The 25,231-nt window shown below is 36.9% G+C and overlaps 1 protein-coding gene across 1 annotated transcript in view; it reads right to left on the bottom strand.

Moving 5' to 3' along the window:
* The window catches only part of LOC423822 (heparan sulfate glucosamine 3-O-sulfotransferase 1-like), a 47,302-nt gene extending 22,424 nt beyond the window's left edge, over positions 1-24,878 (bottom strand). The window contains exon 1 of the mRNA XM_046942995.1: positions 24,836-24,878. The gene's annotated coding sequence lies outside the window, so the exon portion shown is untranslated. The remainder of the gene's footprint in view (positions 1-24,835) is intronic.
* Between the last annotated feature and the right edge of the window lie 353 nt (positions 24,879-25,231).

Below are 25,231 nucleotides of genomic sequence, written 5' to 3'. Positions count from 1 at the left end.
TGTTTTTAAGAAACAATGGTGTGCACCTTCTAATAAACAATCTTGGTTTTAATTTGGATCTCGCAGGAGGTGAGGTAGTTCTCCTACCCAGGCTCTAACATTAATACTACCTTTTCTGTGCATGGTAAGTTATAAAGTACATCTCTATCTGGAAAAAGAATCTGCCAGTATTTGTACAAACCTGCTTTTGAAGTAAAACAATACTTTTAAGAACTACATAAATTGTATTCTAAAACCTAAATAGAATTTTTCCCATCAGCAATAAACTGAAGATCTATTACCTAGACAGGTAATAGAACAAAAGCCTTCATGAAGAAATATATAAAAGTTCATTTTAAGGACTGGTATTTTTTTCTTATGCTTCAACTTTTTTTTTTTTAAACTTTTTTTTTTTTTTAAAGTTTCCTAATAGAATGCAAGCTTAGGCTACTAAACTGGCCAGAGCAAATACATGGTAGAGTTACATAAAGAATTGAAATACAGACACAGTTAAACACATACATCCATATATAAATATGCCAAAACTTTTGAATTGAAGACTTCCAGAGAGTTGGAAAAGTTTCAAATTACAATTTGATTAGGTTGGATTGAAAGAGAGCAACAAACTCCCTGTCTGATTCCATTATTTCACTTTTCCACTGTGAACTCTGTTTTGTTTAAATACCCTTTCACTTCATTGTTAAGTATTCTTTCAAATTCACCTCTTGGCTGAGACTCTGAATGCACCTATAATGAAATATTTTCTGCTGTGGAATATTTGCTGCCAGTAATCACTCATTCTGAGAATCAGTCCTCAAGTCTTTGCTACCTGAAAAAGCAAAATGATACAAAACATCCACAGACAAATTACCTTGCTATTTCTTTTCCCCAGACATCTGCCACCTCAAAGGAAAACATACGCAGAGAAATAAGTGTTGAGAAGGGTAATCAAGGATCGAGAGATTGTCTTTAAGATTACAGAAATCAAATTCAGAGATAATATAGAGGGTAAATGGTCCTTTAAGAGGAGGACTATTTTGGAATGCCTCTGATATAGATTAGTTAGAGTTAAATACCTGGTATTCATCTCCATGAAATTCTTTCCTCTTTATCCAAATCAGACTGTTACTGAAAATACTGAGTAACAGAAAAAGCAATAGGTTAATGAAATCTCTGGGACTTCCCTTAATCTGTAGCTCAGCTTTCAGAAATCAGGAGAAATGTATCTGACCATATGAGAACGGAAGAGGTCGTGATCTCCTTTAAGAAATGTATCATTCATTCCTATTTGTTCCTACCACTGAGCATTTACTCCTTTTGAAGTCATGAGATTCTACAACATTTATCAAGAGATGAAGCTGAGGAAAACCTATTGCCTCCATGCATTTAATGGATAGCCATCAAGTTTTTCTGTCTGGACATGAGAGAGAGGAGCAACTTCCACAACGAAAGCGATGGATATCAGTTTTGATCCCCTTGAATTTAAAGTGTTGTCTGATCAAGTTGTAGTCCTTATATTTGATTTTTTTTTTAATAAACATTTGAGATAGGTGTTAAAGTTCAGCTAGCAATTACATTACAGGTGTTCCTAGTCTAATCTGATTTCTATTCAATTAAAAAGCTAGTACTTATAGAACACATAGAATGTCACACATAGTCAGTTAATTCGCTTCTTGATTAAAGCACAATTAATCAAAAATAAATGTAATGAAAATGATAACTATGCCTTTTGCGGTCTGAGAAGATTTTAGCTAATTTTATGCCACAGTTTTGGCTTCCAGTGATTGTTTCTTAAATTAGCAAATTTTGTTAATAGTAACTGCTGTCCTCTGTGAAATGCATGTTAAAACACACAAGCAAAATAAAACAGGGAAGAAGCTAAATTGCATAAATGAGATAATTCTGGCTGCATTACACTGAAATGTCTGAAGAGCCACCTAAACTATGCGCCAGAAAAGGGAAAGACAGTAAGTGCTCCAGTGAGCAGTGCTGTCAAATAATCCCTCACATGGAATCCGGTTTCAAAGAACAAAGAGCTTGTGAGCTTCTTACAAAATCAACTGCTACTTTAGTATCAGTATACTTGTAATCACGTTCTTTTTTTAAAAAAAACTTGTCAATAGAAAGAGGTTACAAGAAAGCCATTAATGAAATTTTACATGTAGCTTTTGAGCGTTAAAGCTTTTGTCACACAGGAATTTTGTCTCCATTGAAAAGCCAGCACCTTAGCATGAGGATGTAAGCAGCACACAGTTTCTCACAGTTTCACCCCAAGTAAGAACATTCTGGCAAAATAAATAATAAATAAATAAATAAATAAAAAACACCAAACCTAAATTAAAAAGAACAGATGGCTGCAGAAACAGTAAAATCAAAAACAGAATAAAACAAACAACAGAAAATGTATCAAAGCATCACATTTTCTTTCCCTACTTAAAATTCCCTTAAAAAAAAAAAATGGGGGGGGGGAAACTTTAAGCTGTTCGCATCATCCTATTTCCAGAAGACTCAATGCAAAACCTAATACACTAAATATATTGTTTATAGAGAAGCATCAGGTGCTCAACATGAACTAAGTAGGATGCTGCTAAATGGGCACTAAGACATGCTCTCAAATATTCAGGAACTGAATATAATTACACTGAAGAAGTCTTCTCTGGAAGTTATTCTTTAACATACAATTCATTTTCAAACACAATATGGTTCTTACCTTCTTCCCTACCTGCCCTGAGGACCTGACATTGCTGGTATTTGTTTACCTGTGGAACATTTTCAGAGCACTTCCAAAAATTAAAAAAAAAAACAAACCACAAAGCCCTTTTAGAAAAGGAGGGAAAAAAAAGTCAAGAATCATAAAATGTGGATCAGAAAAGGTATTTTTAAAGTATCAACTTGCTCTCGCAGTTATTCAAGCGTTAGTTTTTGTATAGCTCTCAATGTTATGTTTGAGAGAGAACGTAATTATACTTCCAGTCTATATCTGAGCTTATCCAGAATTACTGACTTCTACTAGCACTAGCAAAAGGCATAGTTTATACACAGAACAGCCCCATATGTATCTACCATAAGAGCTACAATCTTATGCACATTAGTAGACACACTTAAAATGGCTGTACGGGCTCACACCAAGCTGCAAATGCTCCAGCTTCAATGAGCCCTGAATGGGAGACACAATGTGTGCAAACTCATTAGTGCACACACAGGAAGTCTTCTCCTCCCTGTGGGAAGAAAACTCTATTTGCATATTTATAATCTACATAAAAGTTTAATGACTTATGTGGCCTGTATTTGGACAAGGGATTTACTTAATGTGACCTCAGTCCAGGATGAGATGAATTTTAGCTATCAGCTGACCATGGATACTGGGAATATTTCCCATTAACATTGACATGTTGGTGAATATAGCAGGGAAAAATACATCACATGTAAAGAAACTTGAGCTAGGAAATGAATTTATTTTAGGAAAGAAGCTATAAATTCAAGACTAAAGTTAAACAGTTAAATTTGACTTGAACCTCATGATTGTATTTAAACACATGCAGATTTCTTTTTTTTTGTATACATAGTTCAATCATGAACGTTTTGTTCAATAATCTGCAATAAAACAATATCTTAATGAAGTTATAAGAATATCAATTTCATTTCAGTCTTTGATACTCATAGAAAATATTATAAAGCAGCAAAATTTCAGAAAAAGAGTATTACTTATTATTAGAGATCAAAGTTGTGTGAAAGCATAAGAAGTTTCTCAGATAGCTGAAAAGCTTCTACATTGGAATAATTCAAAGTACAGTAATCTGTAACTCTAGCAATGTACAATGATGATAACTCATCAATAATGGCTATAATGTAAAATTTATTGGCTTCAAAAATACAAGCAAGAGTTACAGGTGTGAGTTAGGACTCTATTAAAAGTCCTGATTTGCATTGCTTTATAGAATTCAAAATAATTTCCTTAAGAGCTCTGTTGTATGACAGCAGAATCTGTAGATATCAACATAAATGGGAGAGAAAATTAAAAAAAAAAAACTTGAATAAGTGCTTGGGATTGAAAAAAAAAAAAGTCAACTGAAGCTTCCTTGGTTTCACCTCATGTCTAAAAAAGCAATATATCAAGATTCATCAGCTGTATTTTAATTTGAAATTTGAAAAGTGAAGGTGTATACATAAGTAATACAATTACTGTGGAGTATCTAAAGAGAAGCTATTGTTTAGTGAGACAATAAGTCATCTTCATTACCACCACTGATACCACTAAATCACCGTAGCAGCAATTTCTAACTCAAAATTAGTTATTTTTCAGAAGCTATAAATTGTTGTTTTTCCCAGTACATATCATGATTCTGAACTGATCAGTACACGAAGCAGCCCAGAAGACTGTAACATGCTTGCAAAACCTTTAATTTAGCTCATTTTTCTGAGTAATAGATGAAAAAAAATTAAAACCACCACAAATTATCGTTACATTAATATTATGTTTAGGCTATTAGAAGGTGCATGACAGGAAGTATATATTTATTTTATTTGTAGAACTTGTAGGAATTACTGCCTGTGATAATAACAGCTAAAGCTCTTCATTGCTGCCTAGACTTTACCAGTGCCTCTGTTAGCCCACAGCACAGACTGTGGGACTTGTTATCACACTGATGATTCTCAACGTGCCATTGCAGTTTTAAGTATCACCAGCTGCTCAAGCACACAAAAAAAATCAGCAACAGCTGCTTTATAATACTGTATGCTACACTGTATACCTGCACTGGCCATTCATGATTTTAAGGAAATAGGTTTTCTATTGCTATCAGTTAGCACATGTTGAAAACTTGCTGTCTGAATCAGTACCCAGAATCCCAAAAGGATAATCTAATAGACAGAGGCAAACTAAGAACAAGTCAATCTGGTAAAAGTTTACCAGTGTCAGAAGTAAGTAGCATACACACCTGTAACATTACTGTATACGCATATTTTCCTTCAGTGCTACTAAAAACAAATCACAGAATTTCAAAAAGAAATGTTAGTGTCTGTTATTTTTGAAGTGATAAATCAGATAGAATTAAACCATTCCTTAAATGGTTTCATGTATGATGATAATCAGGTGTGATGGTAAGAGACAGAATTTTCTCAAAAACGCCTCAAAACCAAAAAGCATGAATAAAACCGCATTTACATTTAATTGTAAAACCAATTCTGTTCACTTGAAAAAAGAATTTTCCAAGGCAGACAGACAGAAAAAAATATCATCATTTAGTGGCTTTGTTTTTTTTAAAGGATTTCAACACATTTAAGAACTCTTCCCAGGAATGGAAGTGCACCTGCTTTTTAATACATTTCCAGTTTTAAGTGAACATACTCAGGAAATCAGCTTCTTTAGCTGCTTTGATAGTTTTTAGCCTTTTCTAGCTCCCACTGTACAAGAAATATACATACAGAAACATTAGCCAAATAACCCTGTCACAATAACATGGTATCTATTCATTAACTACTCAAGTAAATGTTACTGCAACAAAAGCAAAAATATTCTCTGATGCCCATGAGATCAGAGCTTTAAAGCTTACTGAATGAAAAGATAAACAAACGATCTCCTAGTAAAGCTTATCTGTTTGGACAACACCTTACCGGACGCAGTCACCATGGCTAAAATTAAAGAGAACAATGAAAGTTTACTTTCACCTCGAAATGCCTTCTATCTCAGAGCTGAAAGAGGACCAGATTGTACCACAAATAATTCTGAACCAAACTCAGTGTTCTCTTTGGAATGTTGAAAAAAAATATATTTTCAAAAGCACATTCATCAAATCACTACACTACAGATACAGACTCTGATGCTTCTCTAAGTGGCTAAATCTCAAAAGGTGAGACCCTACTGACCAGGAGTTTCATATTTGAAATATAACTTAGACCTTCCCAGTAAAACTAAGGAGTAACATAGAAAGAATACAGAAATAATTTCTCTAAGCACTTGGTTTAACTTTTTGTGCAATTGCAAAAAAATTTTGGAAGGTGTTGCTTGTTCTCAGTGATAACAATGTGAAGCCCGCACAGACATCCTTGTGTGCTAAACATACACAGAAACTCATCTTAAAAAAAAAATAATGTAAGGATTATTACAGCTAATGAGAATTTTTAAATCTATATAAAAGATTTGGCAAAACATTGTACTCCCACAGGTTTCATCTTAAGCATTTGGCAGGGGAGGTAACTATGACAAGCATACCAAATTCTCTGGATTTTGTTACCCAAGGGAAAAAACAAAAAACAGAACAGAGACATAACAGGGATATAATTCTTAATAGTAACAGTGGATTAACTGCTACTTTCCTAGCCAAGTAATCAAGGATTAGAGATTTAGCTTCTGAAAGAAAGTTTGTTTCTAGTTTTCATTATTCTAAAATAAAATCTCAGAGTAAGTTTTCTGTTTTTCATACACTGGTTTGCTCAGTTCTCTATGACTTCTTCACAGGTGAAGGAGTGATCTCCATGATAAGATAAAGGCTAGTCTTAAGAAGTATTTCTTACACGTATTTATGTCTTAGGATATGTTACTTGTGACATGCAATGCTTTATTTTTTAAACATGAACTGTCCAGACAGTAATATTTTACTCTGGAATGGCTGAGACTTAGAAACAAAAACATGTATTTACACCTCCTCTCACTTTTCATTCATAGAGTCATAGAGTGGCCTGGGTTAAAAAGGATCATACCAATTACCCAGCTTCAATGTCCCTGCTATGTGCAAGGTCACCAAACACTAGACCAGGCTGCCCAGAGCCACATCCAGCCTGGCCTTGAATGCCTCCAGTGATAGGACATCCACAACCTCCTTGGGCAACCTGTTTTCACCTCTGAGTGTAAAGCTTTCTCCTAATATCTAACCTAAACCACCCCTGTCTTCATTTAAAACAATTCCCTCCTTGTCCTATCACTATCTGCCCTCGTAAACAGTTGTTCTCCCCTCCTGTTTATACACTCTTTTCAAATATTGCAAGGTCACAATGAGGTCTCCCGGAGCCCTCTCTTCTCCAAGCTAAACAAGCCCAGTTCTCTCAACTGTACTTCATAGGAGAGGTGCTACAGCCCTCTGACCATCTTAATGGCCCTCCTCTGGGATGGCTCTAAGAGCTCCACGTCCTTCTTGTGCAGGGGATCCCAGGCCCGGACACAGAACTCCAGACAGGATCTCACAAGACCTGAGTAGTCCCTCCCCCTGCTGGCCACTCCTGTTTTAATGCAGCCCAGATCAGCCATTCTGATCACCTGTAACATCTTGGACATGCTAGATGATAAATAGCTAAAATTCACTTCGGTGTGTGAGATTGAAAAGCTTTCAACAGAAACCTGTATCACCCAAAGTTCTATCTATTGTGATAAAAGGCAAAAGCACCTGACCTGTCTTCTAGTAAGTCTTGAAACAAGAGAACAACAACAACAAAAAAATTACTCAGAAGCATAATCTATTGAAAACTGCTTCCCGTTCTAGGTTCCAGAAGGGTGGAAAGTTCTTTTGTAAGAATGACACAGGTTTAGATAGGAATAGAAGGAATGTTTCCCTCTCCCTGGCTCCATAATTAAATTGAAGAATTGTTCTTTAAGTATTTAAGCTTGCATGAAAGTGAGGATATTTCATACAATCAGCGCAGACAGTGTTTATATCTTACACAGCTGAATCAGTCTCTGAAGCTACAACTACTTCAAAGAGTAGTAGTAGCAGTAGTTCAGATAGAGACTAAACTCCTAATTTTAGTTTTATTAGGTATCAAAGTTAAATGGCACACAGACAGATGTATGTTTGTATAATCACTTGATAGAAATAGATATTACCAGATTGTTAGCTTCAACATTCTGAATTCTGATTGATGGGCATTGCATAAACATAGCTCTCGACTCCAAATGATTCTAGCATGAGGTAGTTACTCAAATTTTCCTTCTGCAAATAAACTTTGAGAAATACAGAAATAACCTTTAAGTAAACAGTCTTCAGTTTACCTCTGAGATACTGATGGATTTAAGACACTGGTATTGTTTCATTAAGGCAAAGAGATAATTTATTTTCCGAATTCTGCCTCGGGTACAGAAATCTCAGAGCCCTGGAGTTGTCAAGACTGACTGTATTTTCAAATGACTTTACACTGTTGAATATTTAGTTCCTTCTTATAGAGAAGGTAAGGTTGGAAGCAACCTATCTTGTCTTGTTCTGGCATCAAAATCACTAAAAAAGGAAGCCAATTTTTAAAGTGGGGCTGAGTACTTAAAAATCTTTAATGTAATCTTCATCTGCAATCCTATTAACAATGAAGGAGGTTTTCTACAAGGAGGACATCACAACAATAGATAGAGGCTCCTTACAATGTTGCGTGGTGAGAGGGCATAAGAAAATAAATGTAGGCTGAAATAGGAAAGCTTTTTACTGCAGTTCAGTATTGAAACAGATCTGCCACAGTAGTGGTACAGTCTCCATCCTTGGATATATTCAAGATCATATTGGAAAAACCTTAAGTAGTCTGGTATTTCTTCAATGCAGATCCTGTTTTGAGCACAGTTTTGGACCAAGATGACCTCCCAAGGCCAAGCTGAATTTTTGTATGATCCTATAATCTGAAAGAAGTATTTACAGTTCATTTTTTAGGAACTGATTAAGATCCAAGCTAGTTTTAACACGGTTAAATAAAATTTACTCCAATTTACTCCAAACTACCCAATAACTATGTTCTGAGAATACATACAACATGATTCCAAAGAACAAACTCTTAAGAACTGTATGGGAATAGAAAAGGGATCTTTGCATTAAGAGAAATAGACATGAAATGCTAGTTCTGTAACTGGTTTTAAGAATGCACATGTACAGTAAGTCAAAATAGCTCAGGAAACGACACCTTCAGTAGATAAAAATCATTATCTATGCCATAGATTACAGACTCTGATATTTTTAGGCCAGTCTAGATAAAATTCCTTATAATCATAGCTTCAAAGTTTGTAAAACAACATAGCAAGAAATCTAATTAATCTCTGACAACGTGACAAAGGTTTTATGGGTGATTACAGTTCCTGAACTGTTGTCTAACAAGTCAATGCAAGAGATGCTCAGCCCTTTCCTCACTCAGTACCTCAGCAGAGTTCTCTCACATTTCAGTAGAAGCTGATATAAGTCTGTCAAAAGTGTGTTAGACTGCATTGAGGAGACTTATAACTGCTTCCCCAACAGATTAAAGTGCTCCTCATGCTCTAAAAAAAATAAACGAATGTGAGATAATTGAAGTTTAGATTCTAGAGATCTCATAGGAACAATTACTCAGATCAGAGGTGAAATTCTTCAGTGAGATGAAGTAGTTTCTTCCATTCTGATCTTTATTATTTTAGCAGGAAGAGTCAGTACTTGCTAAAGGTGAGACTGACTTCACTACAACTGACCTAAACAGCTTCATAAAATTACAGTGCTCTTGACATTTCTCCAGAATAAGGAAACAAACAGATGATGGAACTTAGTATCTGATGTAATTTTCCTTATTTACAGAGTATAAATTCCACTTTTCCTTATACAATGAAACACAAGAAGCCAACTGTTTTCTGTTCTGAGTTTACTGCCATCTTCTAGCATTCCATTTAAAGACTTCACAAAGCAGTGTTTAAATTCACACTAAGTCGTTGTTCATGCAAGATTATGAATATTTGGCCCATTCTCACCTTGGTGACATTTTACTCTATTCTCCTAATAATTATTCAGCAAAACTCCTTAGCCGCATGTAGTGTCACTTTACAGTGACTTACCTCTGTTTTGGAGCTTCTTAAATCAAAGGCAGTGGTTCACCAGCTTCAGTTAGCATTGTTACAAATAAAGCTGACTTTATTCTAAGTGCAAAAAATAGCAACATCATGCTTTTTGGGGAAGAATTCCAAAAGCATATACTCTTAAATGCTAAAATGCTTAAATGCTTTTACTATTTTCATGTCTGTCCACTTACTCTTCATCACTGTGATTGTAGTTATCCAAGAAGCACACTAAATCATTTGATTAGTTTGCTTTTTTTTTTTTTTTTTTTTTTTTACTGTAAAGGTGCAAGCAATGAAAACTATGACTGTTCATTTGTGACAATTCAAGTCTATGGAAATATTCTTTTATTAGCCTTCCAAAGGGATAAATTTTTCCTCCAGTCACATCCTATTCTTACTGTCAAGAAATTCAAACAAAACATACAATAAAGGAGTAGAGGTCATTAGTAAAGAGACAAGATCTAGCTAGTAAATTCTTGTGTTGTACTATGCTAATAGTCTCCTCTCACAGTAATCCATCTGACAGATAGAGGGGAAAGACAGCATATACACTGAAACTATACATTATAACCTAAAAATAAAGGTTTCAATTTAAAAATTTTAATGGTAAAGTGATTTTTAGGGCATGCATCCTGTCTTTCACAAAAGATCCACTGTGCTTGGAAGAAAAAATTCAGAGAGAAAAAAGGGAATTGGCTTAATTTAAAAGCAAACAGCAAGAACTTCAGGTGTTAGCAGATATTACTTCCTTACACTAGTCTCAGAAAAAAAACTATACCAAGAATTTATTTCAGAAGGCCACAAATGAAGAGAAGGGAAAAAGATAAGCATTTACCATAGCCAAAAAAAAAAAAAATACACCCCAGTTTTCAATCCCAAAGAACTGACCATGGGAAGCATGTGCATGTTCCCAAAATTAATTTCAGGCATCTCTGATGTCATCATGACAGAGTCAGAATTGCCCCTTTGCACCGTGGATATTTTATATTTTCTTCACCCTACGCTATCTTCAGCATAAGATAAGCAGGATTGGAAAGTGGCATATATTTAAACTAATTTCATCAACCGTGGCTTAAGGATCTGTCCTTTCCCCAGCTTCTAACACTGGATCAGCATCAACATTACACCACTATCACATTCTTAGAGCATGTATATTCTCCTGTAAGGATTGGCTATCTCTTCCAGGATTTCAGACACCAATTACCAGGATAACAAAACTAGTTTTTCATAACAAGGCTTAACAGTTGAACTGTTCCACACATAGATGCTGGCCAGCTGTTGATTACTTGCAGCAGAAAGCTCAGCTTCTGACAGCCAATCTCAGCCCCGTTGTTCTGATTCAAGAATAAACGCAAGTCCAGTAGGTGCAAAAAAGATTACCGGTTCTTGCATTTTCTGCACCAAGCATAGAGTCTGATGAAGGACAGAGAAAACCATACTTAGAAATGGAGCGCTCTAAGAGAGACTGGCAAGAAAATGAATGGATCTGCAGACAAAGACAGTTCACTCTTATACTGATGACATATGGAGAAACTTTATTATCACATAAAAAGTCCAGTGAGAACAAACTATGAGTGTGGGACAGTACCTAGTTTATCACTGGATTAATCTCAGAATCTTATCTAAACTACATTAAAATTTATCTTTCTACCATGCTGTTTTATGTTTTATACTCTTTTCTCCCCCCAGAAATAAGAGTACATCAAATCTTCTTATGTTTTGTTTACTCTCCAATTTAAATGAACAACTTTGCACACAGCAAGTTAAGTCCGCTATTTGGCAAGAAGGTGCAATAGTACTTTTACCTGTCTGCACTTTCACTAGCAGATAACGTGGTTCTATGACTTGGGTACAGGAAGCAACTATTCTCAGACACAGTACATCTTAATTTGTCAGATAAAATCTGAGGTCAAATCAGCATAAGAAAACTCACCATGCTCAAATTAAATCAAATCTAAAATATATCATACCACGTGTATGTAGATTTCTTAAGAAATAATATGGCCAGTGAAATAGAATGGAGAAAAGCAAGCAGGTTTCTGTATCTATTGATTCCATTTAAAAAGAACGTTTAGCTCAGTTTAACTTTGAATGCTCACATACATACAAATTTAATAAACACCAGTGACTTCAACATCTATAAGTTCAACATGCATACACTGAATTGATGGTAATATACTGAAGAATTCTTTAGAAAAAAAAACCTGAACTACAGGCATATCTGTGTCTTTGGGATCCAGTACTTACAAAGTGTTTTACTTTAAGCTGCAACAACAACAACAACAACAAAAATATATATATCTCCCAGATCCAAAGTTCATTTACACCTAAAGCTGGTCAGCCAAAGAACTGATGACCGAGAAAAGAGATGCTATACTCAACAGTTTCTTCTGGAGTGTAAGTAGGTTCTCAACAGTAAGTAGAATGTACAGTGCAATGTATAAACAAAATAGAGCAGGAGAGAACCCAGATCCCCCCAAAGTTTACCATAAACCAAAAAGCAGGTAAGCACCCCAAGCATTGAATTATTGATTTTGTCAAAATGGCAGTGAACAAGTAGAGTTTTGACTAACTGAAAAATATTTCAGAACAAAATTCCATCCCAGGAAGCACTAATCAAAACTTGCAGCTCAACAGGGTTTGAGGTTTCATCTAGAACTCATAAATCCACATCTGGAAGACTGAAAGACAGCAAAGAATGGAAAGCAGGTGTGGTGAAGATTAAATAAAAACAAAAAACCCAGAGAAAGAAATTGTAAATACATGTCAAGGGAACCACAGATAGACATAAAAGAAAAAAAAAAAAATCTGAAAACAGACTGCTTAAAAGGAAGCTTGCAACTACGTACTGAATATACTGAACAAGTCAAATGAGTAAGAAATTAGAAATTAAAAGAAATGTAAAAACTTAAAAATAAAGCAATTATACTGAATTTCCCTCCCTCATCAACACATAATGTCTTCTAAAAATATAATAGAAACATTATAAGTATTGGTATTATATATAAAGCAAAGGGAAAAAGCCTTACATGTAACAAAGAGGTGGGTAGTATGACCTTCTATGATACCTGTTTGAGTAACACTGCATGAACCCTAGAAAGAATTGTCTAGTTTTTTTTCCAGGAGAAAACAACTCACAGCCATTCCCATCTCATGGAGCCTTCCTAATTTCATTTCCTTGACATTAAATAAAAAGGGATCCATATAAGGAAATTATTTTGCCTACTTTATGGCTTTGCACATAGGATTGTGAATGAATTCAATATTCATTTTTCAGATCTATTCCATGTGATACATATATTAAACAGGAATGTATTAAAACTAAGTATTTACTCAATATCAAAATCAGTATGTTAGGCATTAAGAACTATAGATGGAGTTATTTAATACTTGGATACTGAACCAAACAGAATGTAAATTTCTTGTTCTGTGGAATTCTGTAGATTCAGTAGTACAAGAAATGTTCCGCTTAGAAACGTAGATAATTTCTTGATAATTTGAAGGAGAAAGAAGTATTCCCCAAGCTATTTGTTAAAACAAAAAAGGAGGAGCATGACTAATTTGTGACAGCCCTGACTTACAACGGGGATCCCTGGGATCTTCCTTAAATTTGGTTAGGAGTATGAATGAGCATTTCTGTCACAAAGAATATTTTTTCATGAAAGAAAATAAAACTCTGTAAGAGGGGGGTCAAGCACTGGAATTGGCTGCTCACAAAAGTGAAGGAGTCCCCATAAATACCTCCCTAAGAGGTATTAAGAAACACATGGATGTGGCATTAAGGAACACAGTTTATTGATGGGACTTGGCAGGCCCCACTGACACTTGATGAAGTGTTTTTCCAACCTGAATGATAATTCCCTGATTCTATGATATAGCAAGATGAAGTAGTGTTTCAACATGAACACTCCATCCAAAAGTTTATGACAAGCTCTACATTACTAACATTTATCTCCTCATGTAAGCATATTTTACTACAAGTGGTAAAAACAAACTCAGCTGTTACACACTGCAGCTGATTTAAAGCACTGTACATGAGGCATACTGTTCAACAAAGACTCATACTGAACATCTCATTAGAAAAGTTACGAAACCAAAACACTCAAAGCTTGCTATATAGCAAATATAAAGCTTCCTGTTTAAAAAAATATATTAAAAAAGAAATATTCTTATTGTCCTCATTAGGACCTACAAATGAAAAACAGACTATATATATTTCACAGGAACAAGACCAACAGCGCATGACTATACAATAGAGACTCTGTGAAAATACCAGTGCACAGATACCGTCCTTGGACTTATAGTTTGCATATTTCACTCTGTAATCCTAACATTCTTTTTTCTTATTAAGGAATCTTCTATAGATAAATGCAAAATTATCTCCACCAAAACAAAGTGCAATTTAAGAACTTGACAGTTATTCTCTTCCTCACAAATGAAAGTATATCAAAATTGTTGTATCAATTTCAGAAATTAGAATACACCTTGATCACAAAATTTCTATTAGCAACAAAAGAGCAGCCCATATTTCTTTATCTAAATGTAAAGTAACATGATCAGCTTGTACAGAAATAACATGTTAAATGGTACACTTTTTATTCTAGACTGGCTGAGCTGTATTCTGGATTGGCCCTAATCAATATACATATATAGTATTACCTGTTTAATGGAAATGTTATACACGCAATATTAGAGTTCTCACAGAAAAAATAGCACGCTCTAACAACATTTGTTTCTAGTGCAAGCTAGCATGAATTCAAATATCTCCCAGTGAGTAATATGCAGCTATGTTAGATGCTTGTGCATGCCTATTGACTTCTGTTTGATTAAAGAAGCTGCTTCATTAGAGAAGCAAACTAAAATAATTCCCTGGAGTATTACAGCACAACATTCTGTGCATACAACCACATAGGGAATTCAAAATCGAAGAGATACAATTTCCTGAATATCTGGTCATCTGATTTTGGAAGAACAACTCCTTAGTGACTAATTTACAGTATTTCAGTTTTCTAAAAAGCCACACACAATTATAATAACAGTCCCCTTTTCAAGATAAGTTTAGTTTTGAATTTTCCATATTCTATAACTAGTATTCAAGTTCCCAGGATATGGGAGATAAAGGATAAACATAAAAAACCAGGCAGCCAATGTTCCAATAGATGTATTCAACTTCCAAATTTTTTTTGTTGAGGGAATAGTAAAGGAAAGGTAAAAAACAGCAAAAGCATTCAGCTAGCCTACCACAGAGGCCAAACCTCTCAGGATTTTTTGGAGTGTGCAGATGTGGATCTTTAGGATCCAGAATCTTGGAGTTATTGTTAGAATTCAGTAGAGTATGAAAATAACAAGACTTTCCTTTTTCTTCATTCTCCAGTGCACATGTCAGATTTTGATCTTAGAAATCCCAAGAAGCACAACAGAATGTATGCATTCTAGAGATATTTAATTAATCTATGATGCAAAGGGATGGAAAAAAAATATCACAGCTGGAATGCCAATGATGCAAAATTGACCAAATCTACTGCCATGAAAGACTCAACATTTAAAAAATATCAAATGAAATTAAAACCATAAAATAGAACTTTGTGAATTAAGTAAACAGATATAAAAAAAAAAGACACTTTCTAACTAAATTTAGCTACTCATTTACAGAATAAACTAAAGGTAGCATGTGGTACAAAGGAAGCACAATGAAATCACTCAGACTAATGGAACCTAATGTTTAGGGATTAGGTCTAAAAGATGTCTAACTTGCAACTTCAGGAAAAAATTACTTATTTTCATCATGTATCTTTATCACTAGAAAGTGTCAAAGCTGACAACGGCAAATGATTTTCCATCTTAAAACTGACGGTGACTTCCTTTATTAATGATACAATGAGAAGCACGGCAATGTTGGAATTAATGTGAGGGAGCTCTAACACAAGCTCTTTTTATTGTGAAAGTTGTCTGTTCTCTTCAGATATCCTAAGGTCACAAGACAAAACACTTTATTACAATATTTGTATATGGTTTATTTTAAAGAATCAGACTATCAAGAAGCTATCAACACCTAATTCTCAAGCCCCAGTAAAAATTTATTCCATGTTACAAACCACTGTTTAGCAGTACTTACAGTCTTTGATTTAATAACCTCTGTCTACTGTATAAAATGTTCAGAAGTATGGTGTTTATATGGCCATAATTTTAATGAGTTAAGCCAGGGAAACCAATGACAGTTACTTTTAATCTTACTATTGAAGTAGAGCTATAGACCTTTTCCTTCCAGAAATAATCTTCAAGCTCATAACTGCCAACTGATTGCTGGAGGGAAAGTTTGTAGCTGAGGAGTGTGAAAACAGAAGAGTCAAAATCCTTCCTATATGTGACTTCTCTTCTACAAAAACGGAAGCTAAAACTGACATACTGTTTGTGAGCTAAAGATCTATTTTGAATGAATCTTTAAAAATTCTTCTTTGTATCAAGTCAGCAGATAAATTCAAGGAAAACTACATCTGATTCCGTTATCAAAGAGAAATGATGTTATTCAAGTTTCCAGAATAAAACTCTTTCTTCCTTAAAAATTAAAGCACATATTGTAAGAATTGAATTTAGAGTCCAAGAGATACAGCCTTCTTTGTGGCCTGTGGACACTTTAAACAAGTTTATATCAAAATTCAAGCTCCCATCAGATTTCCCAATCTAAAATATATTATCCCAATGCTGCTTCTTTGCAGAAGTAACATCACCAAACTGCTTCGGAAGATGCATCAAAGATCATTATGTCTGAGTTTTTTTTACTCAATAAGAACAACAGAAATGCAAAATTATGGCAAGAGAACCAGACCAGTTTCTCTGCATCTAGAAACAAACAATTTACGCTCAATATCTGGATTACTTTATTCATTCACCAATCAATCTCTCTACTAACTGATATTTTACCATCTATCAAGACAATCTACCTCTCCTTTATCTTGCTTTTGGCCTTTCATATTTTTCAGATAGCCACTAAGATCCCATCATAAATAAATATATTCTCACAATACATTTTCTATGATTGACCTTTGCAAAAACTGAATCTTTCTTCTGCAGTTATACAATGTTTAGTTAGGCATTCTTTTTTCTTTAAACACTTTTAAAGATGATGAAAAGATATTATGTTACTTCAAGAGACTTAAATGTAATACACAAAAGAGTTGTTTAGCACTCAGAAGTACAGTAGTGGGGAAAAAGCATGAAACTATTTTCTGCATTGTTCTGTAGGTAACATGCAACATTTTATCTAATAACTGGAACTTCCCCCTTCATAGAATTAGTGAAAAGGACTTCCTCTTGCCTTTCCAAGTTAAGTACATATCCAGAGTTAACAGGAACACCAACAAGAAAAAAAACAGTTGCTTTTATGAAATTCAGATGATGCATATTAATTTATATTGATTTTGGAAACTGAGTTGAAGAAGCCTACACAGGTGTCTCTTTCATTCCTCATTATCCATTTCAGCTTAGAAGCCAAGAGTCTTTTGTGCCCAAATTCTAGAGGCATTATTCTGAGTTCCCACAAAATGTGAGTTAAGAATGAAACTAGAAGACTAGATTGTTTCATGAAATCAGTGTCAAGGTATTTAGGCTGAAGTATTGCTAGCTCATCAGTGTTTCCCTAGAACACTATTTTCATTTCAAGAGGGAGGGAAAAAAAAAAAAAAAAAGCATTTTCACTATTTTAAGCATTACCTTTTGCAATGTTCTGTAAATAGAAAACCTTCAGTTGATGAAAAGGTTCCTTTTCCTCACTCTTTTATGCATACACACACAAAGAAAGTACAGCTTTTTAGCCAGAAGTGGATGTACTAGTGACTTCATAAGCCAGCAGAAAATTCTCTATTCAAGCAACACTGAATCAGTTTTCCTGAGGCAAAACAGCTTGACTATGGACCAAGATTTAACGGTGCACTGAATATAACCCTAGAAATCTTAAGCTTCACTTACAATGAGGGTAGTCCACAGTCTCATCTGCTGGCAGAGGAGATGTGTGGCATAATAATAGGAAACATGAAATACAGATGCAATTTTTCCTCATCACTTGCATCAAGCATATGCTTAGAAACCTTTGAATTCTTCAAATTTAGAGTACACTACTCATTAAACTGAAAAGTCACATAATGTTTGCGAACTTAGGCCATTGCCTGATTGATTCAACCCAATTTCACAACAGACTTCAGATCTTTACATGTCAAGATCTCCACATCAAGCCCATAGGCTCTTTTGAGCCATTTAGACTGAATGCAAGGTAGGAATTTACAAAGAACCTTAGTAACACCAGCAGAAGTCTGTAGGGTTCTCCACCTTATAAATGATGAGTAGATCTAGAATGGTGAACTAAATCGAAGCAGAGAGTAGACTGGCAAGTACACAATGTTCTGCTTAAGTGTGATGAGAGAAAGAAACCTCAGTAATTGTTATCCTGTATGGATGGAATGTATCCTTCAAAGCATGGAACATTTTTATGGAAAAAACAATCAAAATAAAGAGAACCATTCAGAAAAAAAAACCCCACAAACCACAGGATAATTTCAACATACTTTTAAAGAGAGATGCCAGTCTGAAACAAAGGAATTAACCTTTAACAGAAAATATTAAATCAAAGGAAGCCTGAAGTTCAATCTCGCCAAATTTCAGCAAAGAATTTGACACACCCTCACACAGCAAATATTATGTGAATTGGAAAAGAAAGGTACAACAAAAATAAAGTAGATACAAAACTGATCATAGGTGACATAATGAATAAAGGTTTAAAATCATTGTTCAAATTGATTTTATATAACGTGCTCCTTTGTGAACTTGGCAAAAAGTAGAGGCATTAGTATAAAAACTGGAGGCTCCCATCATCCTACGGTATACATTAGAGAACCTTTGGGATGAGTGCATTAGAAACAGGAAAATGTGCAGAAATTCTTCAAAGTCACATAAGCACAAACAACAGAATTTCTATGATTACATTCTATCTAATCATTTCAGAACAACAGGAAAAGAGAAGTCGCATCTCTACTGCAAGACTTGGTATGTATCTGTAGAACAAACTGTCTTCACCAATATCTGGTATGGTATTTTTAGTTCACCAAGGAGAGCATTAGCTATATTATTTAGGACTTTTAGGAAACACTTCAGGAGTACAGTATTGAATGCAGGTAAGATCTTTTCCTAATTCAAGAGAACCAAGTTACCAGGCTCCGAGTCTTCCTATCCAGTTTTACTCAACAGACTAAGAGGAGATTGCTCAGAATCCTTTGATCTTAGCACAAAAAAGCTGTGAAAGGCACATGATCAATGTTTATAATTTACTGGAGGCTACACACCAAGGAGTTGTCCTTAAATAACAATATAGAGACACTGCAAATTAGGAATCAAAGAATGTATTTAGGCTGGAAGTTAGAAGAAACTTCTAAACATTGGGAGAAAGGTTTTGAAACATTTTTTTTTCCAGAAGCAGCAACAGGGCGAAGTACTTAACCATCTCTAAAGGAGACTGTGGTCAGTTTACAACTGGGATTAGATAGGGCTGTTTCCAAACAGAGAAGCCTCTTCTGCCCTCAACTGCTCCCTATTCTGCTCCCCCACTTCCCAAGATTTTTCCTTCCCACTCTTCCCAGTGAAGTTCAACTGGGGCTACAACAGGGCTAAAATTAAGTTTTGATGTTTAAGAGAAAACAGCCTTAAGACTTAACATCCTTCCCCGCTACCTTGCATGTTTTTATAGAATATTATATCAAAGTGGGTAACTAAAAGCTGTCCTTGAGATCAAAAGATTTAATCAGCAACTGAACAGAGCAGTGCATTGTAAACATAATGAAATGATACTGCCTCCTTTGGTTTTCATTAAATATTTGTCACCCGTTCTAATTTTCTGCTTACTATATGAACAACCAAAAAAAAAAAAAAAAAGAATTTGATTATACTTCATGCATTTAAGCCTAAAATTCTGGCAGCATCTTTTTTGTCCTGAAGTTGCTATCTGAAAACTTCACATAAGTTTCTGTTAAGACATACAGCTAACCATCCCCCTGCATGATATGTACAACTCAGTGTTAATCATTGAATGACCCACTCAGAAGTTTTCGTACGTCAAGAGCAGTATGTTATCCAAAAACAGCTACAGAATGTATTCACATGACTGCAGGTATGAACCAGTTGCCAAATAGTTATTTGGATACCATTAAGAGAATATCAAGCAGGGCTGCAGTCAACTACCTCTGCTCTATACCTATGTCTGTAAATACACGTGTAGCATTATGGGTCTATGACAGAAAAATATGCTCAACCTGTTGCATATGTAGAAAAGGCAGGCAAGTCTGCCATTCACTGAACTGACCATACCCACAATGCATTGTATCAAACACAGCCATGATGCTGTACACACTGTAACTTGAACCACACTTGGGTAGCACAACATAAATTTTGCCTCAAATCTATACAAGATCGGAACTTAAGCAATAACAGAAGTTGTTCAAATCCCTATTTTTTTTTTTTTCAGAACTTTAGCATTATCCATGGGTAATCTAATAGCCAAAGCAGTGTGGCCAATTAAACAGAGAAAAGATTTTTATTTCAGTGCTATCTCAGTCCAGTAAACGGCCAGCACTTCCATGCTTCAATCACTTTAGGAAGTTCATAATATCATCTCCAGTTAGAAGAATCAGAAAAGAAAACGGATCACTTCCTTGTTTCAAGTTCAAGAATAAAGCCAATGAACTCCACCTTTACTGACAGTCATTTGATCTCTATCATCGTCATCATCAACAGAATCTTTTTGCTTGCTTTGTTATAGACTGCACAGAGGATTCCACCTTAAGTGATATGAATTTGACTTAGTTCAATAGCAGCATACAGTACTGGAGCAAATGGAATTGACAGAAAGAGTCCATATTCCTCTCTCACTAGTCTCCTTTTAAACTTGTGCTTATTTTTTTTTTGTTCCCTTATTCTATAGCTGTAAACCCATGGTAGGACAGCTGCAAACAGCCTGGTTTTCAAAGTAAGTATGCAATTAGCTTAGCTCATATGTTCTTATCTCTTTGATTTCTGGGTTAGTAATAGTTCATCTTCTTAGTTAAGATCCTTTTCCCCGCATGCATTGACACTCTTCTACAATAAGGCTACAACTGATGAAACTTGCAAATCACATGTGCCACCACTATCAAACACAACCTCCCTCCTACCCTCACTCTGATGACATGACTTTATGCAATCAACAGTCTCCATCAACAACACATCTTTTTAATTAGAAAGCAGTACTTTCACAGAACGATAGAACACAATAACATTTGCTATTTACAGTATTATCAAAAATATGTTAGAATATCAAAATAATCAATCCCAATATAAATTAGTTCAGAAATTACAAAGCCTCAGTGTAGTTTTGCCAGCAAAACTACCCAAATATTGCAAAATTCACTTGTGCCATGAAAATAAATTACTAATGAAGTCTACAATATAAAACCATGATCTCATCACTTTGAAAACCCCTCTTTCTGATTTATGAAGAAATATCTGCCTCAAGAATACTTATACCTAACACCAAGAATCTTACTGAACAGTAGTTCTCCCCACTTCAGCTCCTCTAACAGAGGAATGTCAAGAACTGTTCTGGTACTGGCTCAGAGGCAGTAAGCAGAACTCTTGGAAGCAGCTTATCACGTTTTAACCATTTTCTTAAAGGACAGAAATTATCAAAGCAGACATCACACAGACTTTTGCCACTGAAGTTGAGAAAGTCAGCACTCTCAATGTAAGTTGTGGTCTCCCCAGTCCAAGTTTTCTCCCTCCTGTATGCCAGAATTTTGTACAAACCAAAAGCTAAAAGTAATATATAGCAGCCTGACTATTCTAAGTCTTCTCATGTAAAGCAAAAATAATCTAAAGCATCATCCTCACATTGCCAACCACTTCCAAGTCTGCCAGAGAGCTCAGGCTGTAATATGTAAATCATTACATGTTCTGACAGTACTTTCCAAAGGAAAATCCGCCTTAGAATTACAACAAGCAAGTACAGTTTAGCTTTAAATGAAATGATGTAGCTTTTATCTGACCTGAGTTTCAGTCTTTTCCTAGTGGGAAATATAAATTCAGTATTTGGATACATAATCCTACAGCTCTCAGAAGCCGACTCCACCGCCAACACTTTACATGATTTATAGCTCTCCTCCAGATTCAGATGGCAAGTCTCGACGGAGCAGGTGCAACGGGGTATTTTTCCTTCGCTCAGAGATAATTTCCTCGCATGTAAATTAATTAGCGAGTCTTCATCACTCTCACGCAAGCGGGGAGCACGAAGCTAATGGATTACCAGCAGTTAACGTCTCGCTCGGAGCGGTGACCCGGCGGGCTGCCGGAGGGAGGGAGCTCCGTGTCGTTACCGCTGAAGCCACAGCGTTTTTGACAGCGTCAGCGGCGACAAAAGTGAGCCCGGCTCCCGCAGCTATGCCGAGAGAGCGCTACATCGCGTGGGAAACGTCCTCCGCGGTACCACGCGCGTTTCTGCCCCCGCCCGCCGGCTTCAAGATGCCCCGCCAGCACCGTGCCCCCACCCACAGCCCTGCCCCTTCCCCGAGCGCCGGGGAACGAGGGGGCGAGTCCCGGTTCCCATTACCTCCTCCGGAGCCATGGAGAGCGCTGCGGCTACAGCCGCTGCCTCGGCTCCGCGCGGCTGGCGGAGCTCTCCTCACTTCCTCACCCCGCTGCGCTACGCCGCGAACCGGCGGCACATCCCGCTCCGCATAAATGCATTAACAGCAGCCACATCATGATTAATTCATCAGTCCGGTGACCAGAGGAGGAGGCACGCCGAGCGGAGCGGGGCTGGGAGGGGTGGGAGCGCGCGGCTCCCTTCGCCCAGAGTTCACCCCCGCTGCCCGAAGGGAGCTGCTTGTACCCCGCTGCACTCAGAAGCCGCCCGCTCGGAGCACCGCCGGCGCTTAACGGCCACAGCTCGCGTGCCTCAGCCCGCGCACAGCGGCGACTCCGCGCTACGAGTCGGGTTGCAGGCACTGCGCCGCTGCTGGAGGAGATTCCCCCACCTCGCGGGGGTACAGCAGCGGTGATGGACTCAGTGTGCCCACAGCCCGGCAGACGCCCCGGCTGTGGAGGGCGGCCGCGACATCCCCGAGCTGCCCACTGCCAAGTAGAGGCGGGCAGCGCAATAACCCTGAGGGCAGAAATGCCGCTTAACCACCGCTGCCGTCACTTCATCAGTAGCGGGCTGCAAGCAGCCGAAATGCCCCGGCGCGGGGAAGACAACCGGCCGGCCAGCTGCTAGAAGCAGCCCTCTGTACGCAACCCCCTGCCGGGCGCACGAGAGCTGCTCCGGCCCTGCAGCGCCGCTGACTCCTCGACTAGTTGCCCAGCACCAGTCTGGCTGAGCACGGGGCTTCCCGAGTTCCTTCACATCGATTTGTTTAAACTTGGGGCACACTGCTCCTGGAGTTCATTCACAGCAGGAATAAGCAACAACTTTGATATTAAGGCTTTTAGGATTGCTGTTAAGCAAAGATCTACAAGAAACATACTGACATTCCTCTGTTTTTCCACTCCACAAACACATCAAAGTCCCACATGGCCAGCAGTCCCTGTAATACTACTAGTTATACGTAACACACAACACCAAGCAAGAGACACTTCCTCTTCCAGCCTCCTATCTTCCTTGGCAGCTCCATAATCAGGCAATTAAGTTAGTGTAGAACAGATGGTTCATCACCTATTTATTACTTCCTTACCTCGTCCACAAACCAAGTTCGCCTACCTGTTAGCATCTGCATGCTTCAAGGGACTCCATTTGAATAGATCACCAAATCTTTATTGATCATGTGCCAGGAGCAAAAATTTCTCCTGTCACCTCTTGTGGAAGCGAGTATTTTCTGCCTGACACAGCTATATATAGAGATTCCTGAGTATCAAACGGAATTCGTAAGCTGCATGTAGAGAGGTCCCCCAAATCGTCACAAATCTTTCATTAGATAATCATTCAAGCTGTGTGAGGAAAGGAAAATGAGATGTTTCTGTTATTTTTCCTTTCCCATTATGCTGTAGATTTTGTATACAAGTAACAAGAGTAATTACTTGCAACTCCACAGCTGAGGTTACATTGTGATTTGCACTTATAGAAGGACTAAAGTCTCTGTTTCATACTTGAATGATTACAGTTACACTACGCATTTGGTACAACAACACTTGAGAATTACAGCTGATTTTTCTTTATCATATTTGGTTGTATCCTGTACAAAGTAAAATTAATTGCTTTTCTTTTCTTCAAATGTTTCTTATTTTCTTCACGTTTCTGAATTCTCACAGCATTAATTCTGAGGGTTATATTAGGTTAGGTTATATTATATTATAATATAAGCCATACAGACTGTAAGTTATGAACGTAGGTAAAGCCAATACTGAATTTTGAACTTTTAAAATCAAACACACAAGTTACCCTGTTACTTGACACAGCATTTTCGTAGTTAGCAAAAACATGCAAATTTTGATACTAGTCTTAATCTCCTCCATTTGAATAGTTGCCTGTATAAAGATGCCTGCTTCCAGCCATCCAGCATTAAGCTGGGAAAAGCACAGGTATTTAATCTGATGGGACAAGATGCAATGGCCTAAAACTTGAACATAGGAAATTCCAAACAAACATGAGGAAGAACTTCTTTACGTTAAGGATGATGGAGCACTGGAAGAGGTTGCTCAGAGAGGTTTTGGAGTCTCTTTCTGCAAGTATATGCAAGACCCATCCGGATACCTACAGGTGTGACTTATTGCAGGGAAACTGCTTTAGCAGGGAGTTTGTCTCAGGGATCTCGAGGCCCATTCCAACCCCTGCAATTCTGTGAGGTAGTAGATGGGTTATCAATGTGTTTGTATGAGAGGAATAAATGGACAGAATAACTGAAGGGTAGAGTTGAAGAGCCTGTATGTCTATCTGTAATGCTATAACATAATAGAAAGTACAGCAATGATAGCAGGATGACAAAGTCCTAGGCTACTGCAAGTGAGGATACATCCAAACACAGCTACCATTCACAGATAAACAAAGAAGGAAAAAAAAAAAAAAGAAAGAAAAATGCTACTTACCCTTAGAAGGCCTCAGATATGCAGAGATCTCCAGCAAGATACCATTGCCTCCACTGCCAACCCTTAAATGAGGCCTGGGAAGGGGTGGATCCTGGCTCCACTCCTTCTGGTCACTTAGCAGCATTGCTTGCACCTGAGCTCCCCTGAGTTGGCCCTGTCTTCCCACCAGGTGCTCAACTGCTGTTTCAAGACCTGACTTAGCATTCCTGCTACACTATCCAAGTGAAAATCCATGTATCTGCTGTCTTAGATCTCCTGTTTACAAATGGCTTAAGGCCATGACTCAGAATAAAATCAGCGTGGCTAATTTGGGATGAGAGAGGTCCTATTTTCAGTGCTTTTCACCTACTCTAAGCATTTTTGGAAATTCTCCAGATTCCTTATCACAGAACTCAA

This window comes from Gallus gallus, chromosome 6, assembly GCF_016699485.2.
Source record: "Gallus gallus isolate bGalGal1 chromosome 6, bGalGal1.mat.broiler.GRCg7b, whole genome shotgun sequence".
NCBI lineage: Eukaryota > Metazoa > Chordata > Aves > Galliformes > Phasianidae > Gallus > Gallus gallus.
The sequence above is the reverse complement of the archived record's forward strand: the minus strand, read 5'-3'. Positions and strand labels throughout refer to the sequence as shown.